This window comes from Mus caroli, unplaced genomic scaffold (assembly GCF_978045245.1).
Source record: "Mus caroli unplaced genomic scaffold, Mus_caroli_1 scaffold_14, whole genome shotgun sequence".
NCBI lineage: Eukaryota > Metazoa > Chordata > Mammalia > Rodentia > Muridae > Mus > Mus caroli.
In genome coordinates, this window is record NW_028227269.1 from 13,237,125 (window position 1) to 13,257,442 (window position 20,318).

Below are 20,318 nucleotides of genomic sequence, written 5' to 3' on the forward strand. Positions count from 1 at the left end.
GTCCGTGTGTGTGTGTGTGTGTGTGTGTGTGTGTGTGTGTGTACAGGAGTAGAGTCACCAGAAATTTAGGAGCCAGTCTGCACTCTCCTTCAGAGATAAGGGATTGAACCCTGAACAGGAACAATGGAATACTCTAGTTCCTGCCCTAAACTGCAGCTCCAGCCACTCCCTACCCATAGGGGAAGCAGCCCAACCTTGTAAACAGACTCTGATGAATAATTAAGTCACCATTTACAAGAAACTCTAATCTTAGTGCAGTTCAAGGTAAAGACAGACTGCAGCCCTGGACAGCCAAGAACAGCATTGCCAGAACACTCAGGACACAGGCCTCCAGCCAGCCAGACACTGGTACTTTTTTTTTCTAAATACTGTCGCCAAAAAAGCTCAAGTCAGAAAGTCTCTGTCCCTCTGACAACCCCAGTATATCAGTAATAATAACAATAAAAAATAATTAACTATGATTTAGGATTGCCTATTAAGGATTCAGCAAGATGAGTTTGTATTATTTTATTTTAAATACTACCCATCCCTCCATGAAATCTCCATAGCATTATTGTAGCAAAAGAAATGAGGAGGTTATACTAACTGAAGTCCCACTGTTAGTAAGATTCAACTCATAGCCAGAATATTGCCTGTCTATCCACTTTTCAGATTTACCAGTTCCTTGCATTTCTTTTCTGGAGAAACTGTTTCTCCAGATGAAGGTTTCATTTATTTCTGTATCTTCTACACCTCAACAAAAGCATTTCAATTATTTGGATATATATTACATGAATATATTGTACATTGATTACAGTGCTGAATGGATAGCTTTAATTTTATATTATTTTAGCACAGTGAAAAATCTGATCTTTCTTCCCAGAAACCCACACATGTAAATGAGTTTTTCATAAAAGGCTATATTCCAGATGAATTTTAGAAAGCCACTTGTGATTCAGGTGACTGAAAGCATTTGTGTAAATGTAAAGCATTGTGTGTTCTATAAGAAGCTCTGGGACAGGTCAATCTTTCCCTCATAATCACCTTGCTTCCTTTTCTATATATACTGTAGGTCCAGGAGGTCCTACTGGTCAACCTTTCACTCTGCACTGGAGCAGAGCAGACTTCTGAGGTACATTGCCAGCTGTCACAAATGGTTCTGGGTAGCTTAAGCTTTGTTCCACTGATAGTTGGGATATTTTTACCTCTGCTGTTTTCTGTGTTTTGTCTAACTGTCTAGAGAACAGATAGAAGCCCTTGCAAGTGTCACAGTTTTGGTTTGTTGTACTGACGACTGGAACAAGATGATATTAACATGGCTTTTCACCAAGTCTTAGAACACCTTGTTCTCCCATGGCTCCTACCACCACTCTGCACAGGCCCCCCTAGATATGATGACTGAATCCTTATAGCAACTCAGAGTCAGACTGAAGATAATGGTCTGGCTGAGTAAATGTTCCCTAGACAGACAGCTATAGGGAGAAGGTCTTGATAGGAATTCTTATGAAGTTATCACGCTGACATACCTACAGATTCCCTGACTCCAGTCCCTTAAAGAATATGATGGCTCACATTAATGTGATAATGGGGTTTAGGAAGGCGTTTCTGTATCTTTTTAATTTGTACTTTTTGCAGTGTGGGACTTTCTGACTTCAAGTAGTGAGACCATTTTGCAAATTTCCTTCAGATTTCTTGGAGTTTGTTGACAGGATTTTTGTGAGGAAAGGCCATGTTTAAATCATATATACTTTCTGAGAGATTCCCTAATTGGAAAGTTTATTTATGATAAGGTGTGTGTGTGTGTGTGTGTGTGTGTGTGTGTGTGTGTGTGTGTATAGCTTCATGTGTGTCTGGATGTGTATGCACATAGATGTAGAAATTAGAGGACAGTCTTGTCTATCATGCTCAGGAATGTTGTCCACAGAGAGAACACAATAAAAATCAGAAACTGTATTATGAGTGTTTTAAACTTTGTATAGTAGTATGAAAAGGGACCCTAAACAGCTCATTTTGATCAATACATTTTTCGTTATTTTGCATACAATTTTCCCCACCTCACTCCACCCCCACAACTCTCCTTTTGGTTCTAAAAGGAACTATTCATAGATTTAATTAAAACAAAAGTTCTTGGAGGTTATCAGTTTTATAGACATAGCAAACATCAAAAGTTTTAAAGCAACATTACAAAAAGACATTTTGACTTGGAAAAAAAAATCTGGAAAAGCCTTTTTTTTAAAAAAAAAACATGGAATGAATGATTCAGATGGCTTGTTTTCTATTGCCTAATACCTTTTAGCTGCACTTCTGTAGTGACAGGTGAATCAGATAGATGTGCTAGGGAGGAGACAATATCCAAAAGCCCTGAGCACTAACCTGCTATATAGTTCTAAAATGTGTGAGGCTGAATAAATGCATGCATTGGTCCCAGACAACATCATTAGATGGTTGGAGCGCATTGTCTTTCTTTTTTCAAGCCTTGCTCTCAGTACAGGTGACATGGTATTTTCTGAAACATGGTTTGATCCAGTCCTAGGCTTGGAGGTAAAGCATGGTTCTCTGCTGCTACCAGGAGCCAGTGATACAGTCAGGGCTGTCTCGCCTCTGCATGGCAATGTCCTCACCCACTGAAGGCAGATATTTGATAACTAGAGCAGTCTCTTTTAAGACATTTTCTAATTCTAATAATATTCTATGACTCTCTTTGGAGGGATATTTGAAAAACAATGAACTAACAATTGGCTTCTACATAATTGCTAAGTTGCTTTCTCATCCAAATTCCTACTTTATGCTATTTTCATTATACACGCATTATGGCAATTGTGGTTGAACAACCTAGAGACAGATTGACTAGCGTTGTGGTCATTAACGTACCACGTGGCTTTGGTGAGTTGCGTAATCTGTCTCTGCCTCAGAATATGGATGGTTAAATGAGGTTAAGGTATGCTCAAAGACTAGAATAAATTCTGGCCTATAATATACACCCAGTATAATTATCAAAAGCTGATCACTTTTCTTGGGATTGTATGTTTACTTGCTTGTGTTTCTCCTAGACTATGAACTTAGTATAGACAAGGATCTTTCTTGCCTGGCTCATTAATTTTTTCCAGCCTCTAATAGAGTAGTATCTAGGACATAATCACTCAATAGAGAGCCAATAAACAGATGTTCAGTTCTATTTTAGACACAGTAAAACAGTAAAATTGTCCATGGACTTTAGTTAATTGGTTGGGTTTTAGGGGCCTTGTGTATCCCCATATTATTTGATTTGATTTGTTTGGTAATGATGTTAAGAGCCAATTTCCCAACTAGCTAATCATTCTACAGTTTGGCTTTAGAATGACAGAGACAAACCCAGACAGCCATATTCTAAAGCAGAGTTCTTATTCAGTAGAACCCCTACGCCCAGTAGACTGGTGCCAAATTGTTTTTGTGGTGTCAAGTAAGATTGATTTTCTACAATACTGTTGCTTAGGAGTGACTGAAATTGCTTCTATAGATAGAGAACCATAGAAATATGGGTCTGTTATCCACATACTCTAGGAAAATTCTGCATACATCCTAAACCACTTACAAAGACACTACCCTGCAGATTCTAAAAGAGTCAGTTTTAGGGAATGCTTTTTAACTGTATTTTTGTGGCAATACCAGCAAGCAATCATTAGCACATAAATTAGGTGGTCTCATTCTTTCCATTTTAAATGTGCATATCTTCTAGAATACAATTGGTCACAAAAAAAGATAGAAAAGTCGCCGGGCGTGGTGGTGCCAGCCTTTAATCCCAGCACTTGGGAGGCAGAGGCAGGCAGATTTCTGAGTTCGAGGTCTGCCTGGTCTACAAAGTGAGTCCCAGGACAGCCAGGGCTATACAGAGAAACCCTGTCTCGAAAACAAAAAACAAAAAAACAAAAAAACAAAAAAACAAAAAAAAAAAGAAAGAAAGAAAGAAAGAAAGAAAGAAAGAAAGAAAGAAAAGAAAAAGGAAAAGAAAAAGAAAAAGAAAAAGAAAAAGGAAAAGAAAAAGAAAAAAGTCCACTCAAATGGGTGGGGTGTCTGTGTGTCTTTGTGTGTGTGTATATGTCTGTGTGTGCCTGTTTGTGTCTGTGTCTCTGTGTGTGTTTGTGTCCTAAAGGAAAATGTCAGGTGCCATTCCTTAGGCATTGTTCATCTTCTTGAGACAGGGCCACTCACTTGCCTAAAACTCAACAGTTCAACTAGAGAGGATGACCATCAAGCACCAGAGATCTGCCCATCTCTGGCTTGCCAGTGGGAGAGTTACAAGTGCACAAAGGTGTGCTCTTGAGTCCTTGTGCTTGCAAACAAGCTTAAGCTCTTCAAAGGAGACAACAGGCCTGATATGCTTCTGACAATGCCAGGCCTGGTTCACAATCATCTATTGGTGTTGCCTTACAAGTCTTCACTTGTTTGGTTTTGTGCAAAGTCCAGAGAGAAGATCAAGCCCAAGGCTTTACTCTTGCAAGGCAAATACTCCACAGAGATCCATTTCTAGCCAATGTGTTTTCTTTTTGTGATTTATAAATGTTTCACTTAACATATAGCATTAGTACCTATCCACAGGTACAAAATTTTAACAATACATACATACATACACACATACATTATGTATATACACAATATATACATATTGTATGTGTGTGTGTGTGTAATGTGTAATGATCAGACCAGGGTAATTAATAATCCCTTATCTTCAAATTTTGACATTTCTGTGTTGGACACCTTCACATGCTTCTCTAATTATTTGAAGTGTGTCATCAATGAATTCCATATATACTGTGCTCCTGTGTATCGAGAATGCTACAACTAATTTTCCTCAACTGCATCTTCTATTATCCTCTGTCTCCACATGACCTCATCTTCACTCTAGTCACCTCTATTCCAGAAGGCAAGGCCTTCCCAGTAGCAATTTCATGCTTTTAGGATGGCTATCACATGCAAAAGCCACGTGTTCACTTGTACAACCTGCAAAGGCCAAGGTCCTATAACAATCAATGGAACCTTCAAAAGGCCTCTAGAGTCACTATGACCAGAACACTGGGGTCAGTACCTACTCTAGGTTTTGTTTTGTGACTATACCAGGAATTTAACCTATGGCCTCACATATGCTAGCAAGGCATTCTAGCAGGGAGTTGCATCCCCTGTTCAAGTCCTGAGCTGTTTGTTGTTATTCTTAATTCTACCCTATATTCTCTGTCATTGCCCATTCACTTGGCAAATGTGTGTGGAGCCTTTCCTGTCATGCACTATTAATATGTAATAGGAATCTTATTGAATGAGGTAAAAATAGACTTTACATATGCCCTACTCTGTATAATATAAATAAACAGGTTAAGAAGATGAAGACATAATTAGATATACAGAAAAACAATGCCTATCATTTATAAAGACCAGCACCAGGAAGTATCCCCAGACGTATTTTAGTTCAATCTCAAAATAGTCTTGCAAAGTAAGTGTGTTTGTCTGAATTTTAGTGTTAGGGAGAGTGGAAGTTTAGCAAAGCTAACACACAACAAGCCAATATGGGAGACTAAATTCTATTTTTTGTTTGTTTGCTCTCTATTTGATATGTGTTTTGCCCTCCACACAAAGACATAGCCTTCCTCTCCTCAAAGGAAGAGGAAGAGATTATGAGTCCCATGTCTGATGATGTTAGACTCAACCAGCTGCTTATTAATTTCATTCCAAGAATTTAGTTAAAGCTTTAGTGCATTTTGGGTAAGTATGAGGTACTTGGAAGTACATACATTAATCAATTTTACAAAAAGCAACAGTGTCCATGGCTGTAGATATTGTTTAATCTGTTTAGAAATTGATTAAATTTGTTCTTTGACAAACTCATACACATATATACTACATTCTGGTTACTCTCCCCACTACTGTCTATTATCTCCCTCCCCCTGTGGGGCCTCCCCCCTCTCCAAGTCTGCTTCCCACATTGACTCTGCTTTATGGCCACTAATTTTACTCAGGGCTCTCTGTGTGACTGCACATTTGGAAACAGCCTCAGGAAGCTGGTTGGTTCACTGTTGGAATGACAACTGAAAAAAATGTCTGAACTTCCCCCAGCATCCATCAGTTGCCAATAATTCACTAGAGACAGTTAGAGCTCCAGGAGCCCATCCTAGGTCTGGTATGTGATTGGCTGTTGACAGGCCCAGTCTTGTGCAGGAAACTGCAGCTGCTGTGAGATTATGTCTGCAAAGGCTGTGTCATGGCCTGAAGATAGCCTTGTACAGCCCGTCTCCCTAGCTTCTGGCTCTTACACTATGTCCCCTCCCTCTTCCACAATGTTCTCTGAACCTTAGACTGGGTGATTTATAAATGTTTAGTTCTCACCACTAATTCATTTCTGCACTTTATGCAGCCACAAGCATTGTCATGACTCCACTGACTTTGTCTTCTAGGGAAAAGTTCTATGACTTTGTCTTCTAGGACACAATTCTAGGGAGTGAGACGTCACATTTTTGTAATCAGTCTTCCTGTGGCAAACATTTAGATTAGATGATTAATCCACCTATTTGAACTTCTCTCTAGTGGCATGAGGGGGCTTGTGTTTATTTATTCAATCCCAATTTATTTTTGCAATGGCAAATTAAGTAGGGACTGAGTTTGTTGAGACCTGCTTGAATTCCCTCATGTCTAACTCAGAATTTAAATGCTTTTCCCAGAGAAGTGGATCCTCACTTTTCCACAGCATCTCACGATAGGATGTCTACTTTCTAACTGGCATGCCTCAAAAATGTGCATGGAGTCTGACTTCACGATATTGAAATTACGTCAACCTGTTAGCCCATGATTAATCCACCTATTTGAACTTCTCTCTAGTGGCATGAGGGGTTTGTGTTTATTTATTCAATCTCAATTTATTTTTGCAATGGCAAATTAAGTAGCCCAGGGTAGAGAGGATTGGGCTTGCTTCCACTCATTTTCCAAATATTTGTTTTTTTTTTATTAGATATTTTCTTTATTTACATTTCAAATGTTATCCCCTTTCCTCATTTCCCCTCCAAAAACTCCCTATCACATCCCCCCTCCCACTGCTTAACAACCACCCACTCCCACTTCTTGGCCCTGGCATTCCCCTACACTGGAGCATAGAGCCTTCACAGGAATAAGGGCCTCTCCTCTCATTGATGTCCCACAAGGCCATCCTCTGCTACATATGCACCTAGAGCCATGGATCCCTCCATGTGTACTCTTTGGTTGGTGATTTAGTCCCTGGGAGCTCTAGGGGTACTGATTGGTTCATATTGTTGTTCCTCCTATGGGGCTGCAAACCCCTTCAGCTCCTTGGGTACTTTCTCTAGCTCTTCCATTGGGGGGACCTTGTGCTCAGTCTATTGGTTGGCTGTGAGCATCCACTTCTGTATTTGTCAGGCACTGGCAAAGCCTCTCAGGAGACAGCTATATTTGACCAGAGTAAAGCATTTTTCCTCATGGTTTCTTGACTTTTAAGAGGCAGGGTGAGCTATGAGTCTAACTGCACTATACTTTGTACAGACGTAATGCTTCTTAATTCCTGAATGTCCTTTAACGCATTTATTATTTATTTTGTGTTAAACTCACTGTGTGACTGAGAATGGTGACCTTAAATGTTTGCCCCTTCTTGCTTTATCTGGAGTATTGGCACTGCTTGTATGTACCACCACATTTGGCATTGTATGCATGTATAACAACATCTGGTTTTATGTTGTGCTTGTAATCAAACTCATGATTCCTTGCATCTTACAAAAGCATTATACCTGCTGAGATATACCCCCATCCCACTTTTACCTTCTATTGCTTTTAAACACAAAGACCAGTCCATTTTTCCTCTCTCGGTGTGTTGAGTAGAATAATTATATTAAGCAGAAAAATACTAAGCAATGTATAAGACCCTGTACACTGGGCCTCCCCTCATTGCCTTCTGTACTCCTTTAAATTCCGCCTTCATTTCGTACAGAAAGGTAATGTTATTAACCCGAGGCCCCACAGTAACCACAGTGACTGAATTGTTAACCCTGGTTATCTGCCTATGCACAGCTTCTCTTAACAGTGGCTGGCCACAAACATTTGTTCAGTTAAGCTAGGAAAATTTATCATCATCTTATAGGCCTTAAAATGTATTTATCTTCTCCTGTCTCCCATGTGGGAGCTGAAAAGTGTCTAGAAACAGGGAAGCTTGAGGAGCAGAGAAGCTGAAAGAGAAGATGACTGTGTTTCCAGGTTGCCGAGAAAGGAGTGTTCCTCGCTAAACCACACTGATTTTATTCTCCTGAAATAGAATATGGCAGCCCAGTATCCACGGGAGTATTCACTCAGGTCACAATGGAGCCCCCGATCTTGGCCCTGAATGCTTAGACCTTGGTGTCCAACCACTCAACAGCACAGCCATCAGTGGTACTAATAGTTTCCATTAGGCAAGTTGTTTAACCTCTTCAAGCCTTTTGCTTCTCATATTTCAAATTAATAACTATTTTTATGTTAAATAACTGAGGACTTCCTGCTTCTCAGCAGCTGTGCAGGTGGCTTCTCTCACTTCTCAATGAGTGCACATACTGTGCGTTCAGTGGTTCTACTACACAGTGTTTCATAGAGAAAGGTTGACTTGTCAATGGAGGAAACCAATGTTCACAGTGAGGGGGCTACAAACGCAAGCCTTCCAGGATTCTTTAATGTTGTATCACTAACATAGAATTCTTTAAACCAAAATTTTATTGGATGGGGAGGACACATGTTCATGGTACATGTATGGAAGTCAAAGAACAACTTCTATCATATGGGTTCTAGGGCTAGAATTTGGGTCTTAGGCTTGAAGGCAAAGTGCCTTTACTCATTAAACTATCTTGCCAGCCCTAACATCATACACACAAGATGATATTCCATGGCTTTGAATTAGCAGTTCATTCACTCAAAAATGCACATGTGATCTCCTCAGATCCACGTGTGTTCACACATTGGATACTGGAAACAACATTTGACTGCTTTAAATCTAGTTTCTGATCCTTCCTGATCTTTCTTCTGTAATATTTTCTTTTTCTTTTTTCTTCTCTGTTTTCAAATGGAAACTTTACCAGATAATAAATACTCTCTAGTGTTTGTAATGGTCAGGAGAGGGGGGAAAAAAAGAGAAAAGCCATGTGTCCTAGTAAATCAATTCTGATATTTGGTTTATACCAAAGACTCTGTATGGGCTGGAAGCACTACCTCTTCAGAAAACAAGCTCTCAATATTAAAACACACACACACACACACACACACACACACAATTAAAGTTAAATTTACTTTTATTTTTTATAGTGGCTACAGTGGCAAGCAAATAAAGAAAACGTTCAAAGTCCAGCAATTAGGAGAATCTCAAGTACAGAGTGATGTTTAGCCCAGCAGTGTTTTCCAGTCTTTAGTGGGCTGGTAGCTGGGTATGGCTGGCCTCACACATGCATCAGAAGAAGATAATAGGGCCTGGCATAATGGCAACTGCCAATCTTTGCATGGGTAGATTCGTAAGAAGATCCCATAGAGAAAGATTACGCAACCTTCTTAGCTCTGGGTGCCCACAGTGACATCAAATATAGCTTAATTTTAGAATATGCATTTCCCATGGGTGAGGCCCTGGGCTCTGTCCTTGCCACAGCAAATTAAAAAAAAAAAAAAAAAAGGAATCTCAGGATGCGTCTTAAATCACTTCCTAACATGTGGTAACATGTTTTCCACATCTGGAGAGCCTTATCATTTAACCTGTATAACACAAACCCTTCCTGCTTAACCTCACACTCCATCTTAGTCTAACAGTCAAATCGTTTGTTCTTCACTCTGTGTCCTAGCGACCAATACAAAGTGATATAGTTACACTGTTTATTAGCACATGGGCAGGCATCTTCCCTAGAGCCCAAGGATAATGAATAGGGTAATGATAATATATGGTAATGATAAGAATAATGAATTTTCATACTGTCAAGATGCTTATGAGAAGATTCCATAGCAGGGGCTGCAGAGATAGGCGAGTTGGTGACGTTCTTACCACACAAGCGTAAGTGCCTGAGTTCAAGTCATCAGTGCATCCATAAAATGCCAGTACAGTGGGGTGTCTTTGTGATCACTACTCTGAAGAGGCAGAGGCAGAGGCAGAGGCAGAGGCAGAGGCAGAGGCAGAGGCAGAGGCAGAGGCAGAGGCAGAGGCAGAGGCAGAGGCAGAGGCAGAGGCAGAGGCAGAGGCAGAGGCAGAGGCAGAGGCAGAGGCAGAGGCAGAGGCAGAGGCAGAGGCAGAGGCAGAGGCAGAGGCAGAGGCAGAGGCAGAGGCAGAGGCAGAGGCAGAGGCAGAGGCAGAGGCAGAGGCAGAGGCAGAGGCAGAGGCAGAGGCAGAGGCAGAGGCAGAGGCAGAGGCAGAGGCAGAGGCAGAGGCAGAGGCAGAGGAAGGATGCTTTGGACTTAATAGCCAGCCAGTCTAGCAAAACAAATGAGTTCCAGGGTTTCTGGGTAATCCTGTCTCAAAAAATAAAATGAAGAATAATTAAGGAAGACTCCTAAATGTCCTCTGTGTACCCACATGCCTGTGTTCCCACAGACATATAAAGTTACATAAACACACACAATGAAAATTAAATTAAAAATAAAAAAAATTTTTAAATAAAAAAAGGAAATTCCCATAGAAGCCAAAGGATGCCCTGGTGTGCACAAGAGTGGTGAGAGGGAGAAGCAGCTTGACCTCTGGCAAACTTGAGAAGCGCAGGACTTACTTGGAGGCGCCGCTAACTCTAAGTGAGAAACCGATCTCAGGCATACTAAGTAGTTTTAATGTGGTCTGCCCCGCCCTACTTTTGTGTACTGTGAATCTTATTGCCAGCTGATGGGCTTGCGGGAGGTCTTTAATTCTGAAAGCTCTAATCTTACCCACAATTTGATCTCCCATAGACTCATGATGCCATACCCTTATTAGGAGATAGGAAGCAGTAGGTGGAACCTAGTTGGAGGGATTATATTGCAGGAACATGGCATGGGTGCTTCACCTTGCTATGGCCCCTATCTGTATTCCTTTCTCAGCTTTCTGTTGACCATAATGGGAGACACTTGCCCTACAACTCCCTCTCTATGAAATTGTTTGCCAGCTAAATCTTCCCTCTTTTTTCAGTTCTCCAGTGAGGAGATAGCTAACAGATAGTTCGAAGGTTGAAGCATTCAAAGACTAGACCCTGTCATCACCAACAGAAAGAAGACTGGGTGAGATGCATCAATATCAACAAAAATGGGCTTCGGAACTATGGAGATGAAAGGCTAAGTGGGGTGCTCTAAAATAAGTTAGCAGGATAGTCCTAAATGGACGGATTTGTATCTAATAACAGAAGAAAACAGACTATGCAAATTTAAGTAATAGATTGTGTTTATAAGAATCTATTCTCAATAATCAATAAGCATACAAAGAGAAAATGAGATAGGATACAATAGGGCTGAATGACATCACCGGACAACTGGATTAAATTGACCTTAAAGTTATTCACCTGCCACCGGGTAGATATGCATCAAGGTATGTAGAAAATTAAATGAGACAGACCAATTTTTGGTTGTGAATTAAACTTCAACAAATGTGAAATATTAAATACCATAAGGTGTATTTCTGAACTGTATGTTTCTTTTGTTAGGGCTGCCATGAGAAAATGCTGCACACTAGGGGTTTTAAGCAACAGATGTTTGTTATTCTGATTCTGAAGGCTTGAAGTTCGAGGTCAGCATGCGGGTGAGTTTCTTGTAAAGCCCAGCTCTCTGGTTCACAGACAGCTGCCTAATTTGTCATCTCATCTCTTCCTGGTCCTGCCTTTGTCTAGGTTAAGTGTCTTCTAATGCCCTCTTATTGTAAAGACTCCAGCAATAGGATTGGGCCTGCTCTAATGACCCCATAACTTAACTGCCACTTTAAAAGCCCTATCTCCAAAAGCAGTCACATTTTGAGGTACTGAACTAACAATGGAAAGTTAGATCATTTGGGGTACACAATTCAGTTAAAGATCAGATGAAATTGAATTGGAAAACAGTACAACAAGAATGAAACCCAAAAATATTAGAAATCACACAAGACATAGAGATTCAAGACACAGTCACAAGTTGAATAAAGTATTTCTGGTTGAATTAAATTGAAATTAAAACATCGCACACTGTTGTAGGATGTAGAAAAAAATGGTGCCTTCTTAAAGGCTAGTAGCATCAAACGGCTTACAAAAGGAAATCAAGTTCTGAATCAATCAGCTAAGATTTTAGTTAAAAGAATAAAAAACAAGGTCAAGAAAAAGGTAAGGTAAGCAAAGAGGTGGTCAAGAGTAGCCAACAGCAGAATCAGACACAGGAAAACAATGAAAAGAAATAATAAAGCAAAGAGTCTGTTCGGTGGATAGAGGAACAAAGCAGCTATAACTGTAACAAGACATACACTCATGCACACATAATGAGAAGAAGGGAGTGGTCAAGAGGGAGACAGAAAGAGAGATTATCAATGTCATTAACCTGTCCCTATACATCAAATGGGTAATATGCTTACAGGAACTCACATTGCATACATGTGATTTACATGCACCTACCCACTTACATACATAACTGTGTTAACTGTGTTACTGTTTTATGTGCCCCTCGATAAAAGACATGTGTACAAGATGTACGTATGCATATCTCCCCACAATTTTGACTACATATATTGGGCAACCTAGATGAAAGCTCAACTCTCAGAAAAGACTAAAATAATTTAAACAAGGTCAAGATTGAACTGGTATTAAAATAATCTAAAAAAGTATATGAAATGGTTAACAGTTTAAAACAAAACAACCCAATATTCAGAGTCTTAATCATATCTGTTCTATAAAATTTCTTCCAGAGAGTAGAAAGAAAAGAACACTTTCCAGCTATTTTTAGAAGTTCAACATTACCATGATGTCAACGCCAGAAGTAGTATAAAAAGATATAAATTGCAAAGCCATTTAAATAGCCTCAATAATATAAACTCAAAAAAAATTTTCTTAAAACAAATTCAGTAATATGCTTTTTAAAAGTGCAGTACACACACAAAAAATATGTTTATCCTTAGAATCCCAGAATGGTTCTGAAGTCATTTTGTACAACTTCAACAAATAAATTAGGAATAAATGTGGCACTGGAATGGAGATGGCTCAGTGGTTACAGGAGTTCACTGCTTTTCCAGAAGATGTAAATTCAGTTCTCAGCACCGATCCCAAGGTGTTCACAGTGACTGTAAGTGCATGCATATGTACACAAACGTTTTGTGAAAAGAAATGCATCAGGTCTTGTACAGGATCTGTGTTCCATATGCTAAAAATGTAGTACAAAATACTAAGCAATTGGAGAGACATGGGCAGTAATTCTCAATGCCTGAAAAATGTCAATCCCTCATTGATGGTTAATGTCCATTGTTAAGTTGATAGGATTTAAAATCACCAGGGAAATATCTCCAGGGTTGTATGTGAAAATGTTTCCAGAAGGTTAAACTGAAGAGAAAAAAAATGCATCCTGGACTAGAGAGATGGCTCAGCCTGTAAGAGCACTGACTGTTCTTCCACAAGTCCAGAGTTCAATTCCCAGCAACCTCATGGTGGCTCACAACCATCTGTAAAGGAATATGATGCGCTCTTTTGGAGTGTGCCTGAAAACAGCTACAGTGTACACATATAAAATAAAATATATATAAATAAACTTGGTCATATCCTATGGGGGAAAAAAGGATTTTTACCAATCCTAAATCTGATGGGGACTAATATCCAATATATACAAAGAGCTCAAGAAGTTGGACTCCAGAAATTCAAATAACCCCATTAAAAATGGGGTACAGAGCTGAACATAGAATTCTCAACTGAGGGAGACCGAATGGCTGAGAAGCACCTGAAAAAATGTTCAACATCCTTAATCATCAGGGAGATGCAAATCAAAACAACCCTGAGATTCCACTTCACTCCAGTCAGAATGGCTAAGATCAAAAATTCAGGTGACAGCAGATGCTGGTGAGGATGTGGAGAAAGAGGAACACTCCTCCATTGCTGGTGGGATTGCAAGCTTGTCAAACTACTCTGGAAGTCAGTCTGGAGGTTCCTCAGAAAATTGGACATAATACTACCAGAAGATCCAGCAATACCTCTTCTGGGCATATACCCAGAAGAAGTTCCAACTTGTAATAAGAACACATGCTCCATTATGTTCATAGGAGCCTTATTTATAATAGCCAGAAGCTGGAAAGAACCCAGATATCCCTCAACAGAAGAATGGATACAGAAAATGTGGTATATTTTCACAATGGAGTACTACTCAGCTATTAAAAACAATGAATTTATGAAATTCTTGGACAAATGGATGTATCTGGAGGATATCATCCATAGTGAAGTAACCCAATCGCAAAAGAAGTCATTAGATTTGCACTCATTGATAAGTGGATATTAGCTCAGAAACATAGAACACCCACGATACAATTTGCAAAACACAAGAAAATCAAGAAGAGGAAAGACCAATGGGTGGATACTTCGTTCCTCCTTAGAATAGGGAACAAAATATCCATGAAAGGAGTTACAGAGACAAAGTTTGGTGCTAAGATGAAAGGATGGACCATCCAGAGACTGTCCCACCCGGGGGTCCATCCCATAATCAGCCACCAAACCGAGACACTGTTGCATATGCTAGAAAGATTTTGCTGAAGGGACCCTGTTATAGCTGTCTCTTGTGAGGCTATGCCAGTGCCTGGTAAATACAGAAGTGGATGCTCACAGTCATCTATTGGATGGAACATAGGGCCCCCAATGGGGAAGCTAGAGAAAGCACCCAAGGAGGTGAAGGGGTATGCAACCCTATAGGTGGAACAACAATATGAACTAACCAGTACCCCCAGAGCTCGTGTCTCTAGCTGCATACGTAGCAGAAGATGGCCTAGTCAGCCATCACTGGGATGATAGGCCCCTTGGTATTGCAAACTTTATATGCCCCAGTACAGGGGAATGCCAGAGCCAAGAAGCAGGAGTGGGTGGGTAGGGGAGCAGGGCGAAGGGAGGGTATAGGGAACTTTCAGGATAACATTTGAAATTTGAAATGTATATAAAGAAAATATCTAATAATAATAAAAAAATTCCCACCCTCCAAAACAAAAAAATATGCATCCTGAATGTGAGCAACACCATCCATGGACTGGGTTCACAGACCAAAGAAAGAGAAAGAGAGCCAGGCAGTGGTGGCGCACACCTTTAATCCCAGCACTTGGGAGGCAGAGGCAGACGGATTTCTGAGTTCGAGGCCAGCCTGGTCTACAGAGTAAGTTCCAGGAGAGCCAAGGCTATAGAGAGAAACCCTGTCTTGAAAATTTTTAAAGAGAGAGAGAGAGAGAAAGAGAGTTGAGTACCAGTATTCATGTTTCTTGGCTTCCTAACTGTAAATGCAGTGTAACCAGCTGTTTAACACTTCAGCCACCTTGCCTTGTCTGCCATGATGGGCTATTTCCACAAATGGGAAGCCAAAACAAGCCTTTTAAAAAACATTTTAATGGTTATTTTACTTACTTACATTTCAAATGTTATCCCCCGGTTTCCCCTCTGAAAACCCCCTAGCATTCCCCTACACTGGGGCATCAAGCCTTCACAGGACCAAGGGCCTCCCATCCCATTAATGCCAGATGAGGCCATCCTCTGTAACATATGCAGCTGGAGTCATGGCTCCCTCCATGTGTATTCTTTGGTTGGTGTTTTAGTACCTGGGAACTCTGGGGGATCTGGTTGGCTGATATTGTTGTCCTTTCTAGGGGGCTGCAAACTCCTTCAGCTCCTTCAGTCCTTCCCTATCTACTCATTGGGGTCCTTGTGCTCAGTCCAATGGATGGTTGGCTGCAAGAATCCACATTGTATTGGTTAGGATCTGGCAGATTCTCTCAAGAGACATCTATATCAGGCTCCTGTCACAAGTACTTCTTGGCATCCACAATAGTGACTGGGTGACTGCATATGGGATGGATCCCCAGGTGGGGCAGTCTCTGGATGGCCTTTGCTTCAGTCTCTGTTTCACTCTTTGTCTCCATATTTCTTTTAGGCAGGAGCAATTCTGAGTTAAAATTTTGAGAAGGGTGGGTGGCCTTTCTTAGTTTGCTTTTGTTGAGTATTTTGTCACAACAAAAGAAGTGATAAATGCAAGTCACCGATTACAGTCCAGGTGACAGTAAGTTAATTATCACCTTTTACAAAAGGAAGAAAAGTACCCCAGAAAATGGGTGCCTGAAGGTGTCTGTAGGAGATTAACAGTGATTACATTACCTGAAGTGGGAAGACTCTCACTGTGAGTAGCACCATCCCCCAGGTGGGGCTCTGAGCCTGTATAAGAGTGGAGAAAATGAAATGATCACTATTCACTTTCATCCATGCATTCATCACTGCTTTCTGTGACTTCAGATGCCATGAGACCCATGTCTCGAACTCTGCTGCTGTGTCTCCCCAATAATGATGGATAATAGCCTAAAACTATAAGCAGCAGAAAACAAAATCAAGACACCATGTATTGGAACCATTTCTGTGGCTGAGGTAAAACACATGACCAAATGTAACTTAGAGAAGGAGGAGCTTGTTTGGGCTTACCATTCCAGAGGGATAAGAGATCATCATGACAGGTAAGCACTGCAGCAAGTGACAGATATGGGAACAGGAAGATGGAAGCACACATCTTCGAGCCACAGGAGGAAAGAGCAACAGTGAACTGGCAGTGAAGCAAGGCATTAAACTCACAAAGTCTGCCCTTGAGTGATATACTTCTTTTAGCAATCTAAGCAACTGCTACCCTTAGCCAACTCCGTCCAACTCTGACCCACACAGCACCACCAACTGATAATCATGCATTAAAATATCTGAACCTAAGGTGGGCAATCTCATTCAAATAACCACGCCCAACTGATATGTAAATTTAATGCAATAATACCACTAAATGTTGACACCCCAGATGGTACTTTTTAAAATTCTTATTCAAGTGTACACATGTTCCCGCCCTACCTGAACCCCCCCTGAATTTATAAGGAAATGCCAAGATGCTAACAATCAATTTGGGGGATGAATAAAGTTGGAGTGATTACAGCACTTATTTTCAGCACATTATTCTAACGCTACAGTAGTCACACTGCTATAATAATATTGGCAATGGGAGACACAGATCAATGGAGTGCACCATAGAAGCCAGAAATAGACTGCAAGTACAGCTAAGCTATATTTATCAAAGATGCAAAGTGATTCAATGGACAAGGTAAATGTGTTTTCAAAGGAATTAGCAGGCATGGCTTCCTCATGCAAACCCATGAAGTTTGTCATAAATAGGCTGTCTTATTCTAGGAAAATTATTCAAAGTTGATCATAGCTCCAACTGTAATTAACGCACAAGCTATAAAAATCTTTAGAATAGAATGAAAGTTCCAAGTGGACTCAAACAAAAACCAAAAATACAGCCCATTAAAGAAAAACATGATTAGTTGGATCACATCAAAATTTGAGGATTTTCTCTGTAAAAAGGACAGAGACAAAGACAGGCTAAGAATATTTGAAGGTTACCATTTCAATAATTCTCAAAACCTTAACAATAAGAATACCATCCAAATTTAAAAACCTAGGTGAAAGACATGCACCAACATGTTAGCAAAGACGCCTGAGTAAGCAAAGAAATACATGAGATATGACATATTCCATAGAGCCAGTCAGCAGAAGAAAGCAAGATCAAACTGTATTTAGGTATGACTTATGCACATATTAGAATTGTTGAGTTAATTGGCAGCTAAACCTGGTGACCTAGGCCTTTCGTCACAGCTACTGGAAAGGCTGAGACAGGAGAGTTATCAGTTCAAAGCTAACCCACTTTGCACAGTGAGCTCATGTACAACTTGAACAAATTGACAAGACTTTGTCTTACCTAGAAACAAGAGGTCTGGCAACACAGTTCAGTCATACAGCACCTGGCTGTGCACAAGACACGGTTCAATCTGTAAACACATGCATACAGTACCATGTGCTGATGAAGCGGAAGAGGATTTGAGATGCTCGTTTGTCACTTTCAAGTATGTACAACCAGGCAGGTCTTCTAGGAAACAATTTGACAATGCCCACAAAGTTAAACTTAGCAACAGATACAGGAACCTTACCTCTAGACATTGACCCACAAATTTTGATCGCAGTTCTATCCAGAATTAGCCAACAGTTTAAAGAATCCAAATGTCTTTCACTGGGTAAGGATAGAAACTGCTGTCCTTGTGTTAGTTAATGAGCACAGTTACTACCAGTGACCACAAGCTTAGCTGCTTAGAGTCATACAGACCTATCAGTATAGAGCTGGAGAAGTCAGGAGTCAGAAACCAAAATGTTCTCAGGACAGCATTCTTCCTGGAAAGTACAGACTAAAACAATTTTCTCTAAATTTTCATTTCCTAGAAGTCTTTTGTGTTTCCTGGTCCCTAGTCATTATCTTCAAAACACACCACTCTGGCCTCTGCTTCTGTTGTTACGGCACCTGTCTAACTCTGAGCCTCCCTTTCATAAGGATGTAGGTGGCATTGGACCCACATGTATTGTGCAAAGTCCCATTGCTGTATAACACAGTCATAGGCATTGAAGACTATGTTACATACATTGTTGAGATCAATATCTTTTCTGCAACATACACTCATGCTGTAGGACACTACTGACCACCATAATGGAGAACACTTAGACAAAGGCAGCAATGTAGGTGAACCTTGAACTCACTATGCTTAATGCTTAAGAACCCAACATCTACAGTCACGTACTCTATGTGTCTGAGTAGCTGGCTTTCTCGAGAAGGCAAATCCTCCTGCTGGAGAAGAGGTCTGCCAATCCCAGGGGTGAGGGGAGAAAGCTATAATGAGGTAACATTAAGCAGTTGATGAAGAGCATGGAAAGCTGCTGAGTGTTCAGTGAGTACGGGAATCGATACCCACATTACATCTTATAGAACTCTACTCCAAAAGAAAACTAACATTTCAAGTTGACTTTGCTCTATGTTTCAGAGATATAAAGATAATTAAAGAGAAAATACTTCTTTAGAAAAACCTTTATTCTTCCAACCCTCAGTGGTGTGGTTTTTATATAATTATAGGAGGAAGGTGTTAATACAAGAAATCTGGGGATCAACTCCCCATACTTATCTACTGGGGCACTCAGCAAAGATATTGTGTGTTTCACACTCCTCTCTAACACACTCAAAGACAGTATCCTCATGTAGAAGCTCTAGAGCCCCCCCCCCAAAGCCCAGAAAAGCGTGCTGGGGTGTGGGGAGGAGGGTTGTCAAGGCTGGCCTGCTGCTTGACACTGGGCAACTGAGAGGATGCTCACGACAATGGTTTCTAACATTTTATTTAGTACTTTAAATACCTATGCACGCATACATACATCTTTGGCCTTGTTTAACATTCTCACTGAGCTCCACTTTTCCTTCCAGGAAGCAGATAGAGGCCAAAACCAACAGAAAATGCATTACAGGAGCCTCAGGAAGATGACTCTGGAGACAGCACCATCTCCTGGAAAGTTCTCTGCCAGAGTTTATGAGACATGTGTAAATATACTAGGATGCTGCTGCCAGGGACCTTTACACTGTTTGCAATTCAGAAGATTCCAAGCAGAGTTTCTATCCTGGCAGATACTTGGGATGCTAGACTTTAGTTGGGAAAAAGAACTCTAAACCAGATTCCACCTGAGTTGAAGTCCAGAAGTGACAATGCAGAGAATTTGGCCATAACACAATTCTCCTCCCCGTGTGGGCCCTGGGCCTTGGAAATTGTGTCCAGTGCTCCCAGCATGGGCCATTTCCCAGCAACTTTCACAGGCAAGAATTGCTATTATTATCCTAAGGAAGGGGCACATAATTTGGAGTCTCATACCCTGTGAGGATGCAAATTTCTCATGTGTAATGATGTATGTCAGGTAGACTGTTACAGATTTTGCCCCAAGATAAACAATATTGTAGGTACTGAATTCATCCCATATTCTCTTGACATGGGTAAGCCAAGAGCCCAACCCAGGCTCCCCAAGCTCAGAATGCCAGGCCTTTCCAGGTCACCAGGCAGGTTCCTCTGATACTTCCTGACCTATGGTCCCTCCTCCAGATCTGCCTGGGGATGCCCTTTCACTGGAGTCAGGATGTGACTTCCATCTAGCGTACAAATAGGAGGGACTGTTTGTTCTGTCTTAGGGTTTATCTCTCACCCATTTTAAATGTCAGGCAGAGGTCACAGAAACAGATACTATGGTGAATCAGCCAAGCATGGAATATTCCCTCTCCTCAGTGCGCAGGAATGTTGATGTCTCATTTTTTGATCCTTCCAGATAGAAAATGACTACAGC